Raw genomic sequence first — 1,937 nt, 5'->3', positions numbered from 1 at the left:
GTCAGGCACGCAGTGGTGGCGCAGGCAGCGACAGAACTGGGCCTCCCCGGGTGAAGACACAGCCTGGCTGGTCAGAGGACAAGAAAAAGGCCAGGTTCCTGGCATAGAGTTCCTCCCTCCCCTACTCTGAGCCTTCGGCCCTAATCTGGGTCATGGTGGCGGCTTAAGGCCACCCACCCTGCAGATGGAGTGCCCCCCTCAGGTCTAGACCCCCCAGGAGGAGCTCCCCCCAGGCTCTTAGAATAGAACCTTGTCTTCCCACCGCCCGTCTTCAGAGGTTGACAGTTTGGGAATGTTGAGGCTGAATCTAAGAAAAAGGTGAGCAAGGGGATGGAGAGTCCTCCCTAGTTTGAAGCTCAGTTACTCTGGATGTGCGGACACGTTCACACATGTGCCACACTCTGGCGCTCCCCCCTCAGGCTTCCATGTACACATAAAGGACACACTTAGGCCCCCATGCACACATACACGGAGGGAAACTAAGGAACCCCCACACACATGCAAAGGGACACACTTGGCACCCCCAACACGTGTGCATCTACAGACACACATGTATAACACTTGGCTTCATGTGTACACCCACACACACACCCAGGAGCACATCTAATGCACACCCAGTCCTTCGTACAGGCCTGCCATACATCTAAGAACCAGACCACATCCATTTACCCAGAGAATTCTTTCAAGAAATAGACTTCAGTCTGAAATGACCAAATAGTTACTTTGCTTTTGGGGATTTGAATGTGTGCCATGCTCTTCTCTCACATATAAGATGGATACATAGATCTGACCAAACACACACCCACTTACACATATACCTCTCCCCACTCTCATTACAGGTGGAAGGGGAATTGCTCAATGAGGACACCCTGTTCTCTTGTCATCCTTTACTGCCCAGAGGAGCGTAGCCAGAGATGAAGCCCAGGCCTGGGGGGCAACACACTGGTTCCAGTCTTCCTCTGACCTAATTGTGGTCCTGAGAAAGTTCCTGCATTTCTCTGAGTCCCTGTTTGCCCTCTGTGGATGGGATCTTACATTTCCCCTGGTGCCCATGGCCTCCCCTCAGAGAAGGTCCACCCAACTCACCACGTCCCAGTGCCTAGTTTTGTCCCCACCAAACACAAGCCCTGGCCAGGGCCCCTTTGGAGAAGCCCAGTGTCCTCCCACTTTCTCCTCGCATTTGCACCCTCCTACAGGCAGCCAGCTGCAAGCCTCCATTCAGCAGAGTTGGCTCCATAGCGATCCCCCTCCCTGAGTGAATGAATGGGTGGTGGTGGTGGTGGAGAGGGGTAGTTGTAGGCCACCCACACCCCACCCTACCAGGGGGCAAAAGTGGTCAGAGGAAACTCGATATGCTCAAAGGCACTGCAGGAGAATCTCCCGCCACTGCCCCCCCCCGCCACACACACTCAAAGCAAGGAATAGAATTTTCTAATCCCCATTGGCAGAGGGGGGTGGAGGGCAGAAATGGGGTGGGGACCTCAGGGGAATAAGGGGAGTTCCGGAGAGGGTGAGGGAGTAAGTCAGGTAGTACGGCGGGGAAAGCCTGGGAGATGGTGGGAAGGGGTCAGGGGTGTGTAGGGGATTTGGGGAGCGGTGGAGGTGGAGAATGTAGCTTACAGAGCAGGGGGGAGGAAGGAACCGGGGAGGGGGCACGGAAGGGGATTTTGGGATGGTAGGAGGGCCAGGAGCACCCGAGGGGGTCTTCTAGAGGTGAGGGGCTAGTCGGTTGGAGGAAGCCAGCAGAGCAGGTAGCTGCCCCGCGCTGGGCTGGGGCGGCGGGGGCGGTTCTTTAAGCGGCGGCTGCGCTAATAACCTGTCCAGGAGATGGCTCGTGGCAAATTGCTTTGTTAGTCTTGTCAGCGCGGCCCGCGGCCGCCGTCAGCGCGCGCCATGGATCAAGATGATGAATCGCCGCGGAAGGCGCAGATGCCGGC

Source organism: Trichechus manatus, unplaced genomic scaffold (assembly GCF_000243295.1).
Source record: "Trichechus manatus latirostris isolate Lorelei unplaced genomic scaffold, TriManLat1.0 scaffold00015, whole genome shotgun sequence".
Classification (NCBI taxonomy): domain Eukaryota; kingdom Metazoa; phylum Chordata; class Mammalia; order Sirenia; family Trichechidae; genus Trichechus; species Trichechus manatus.
Note: the sequence above shows the minus strand (reverse complement) of the source record.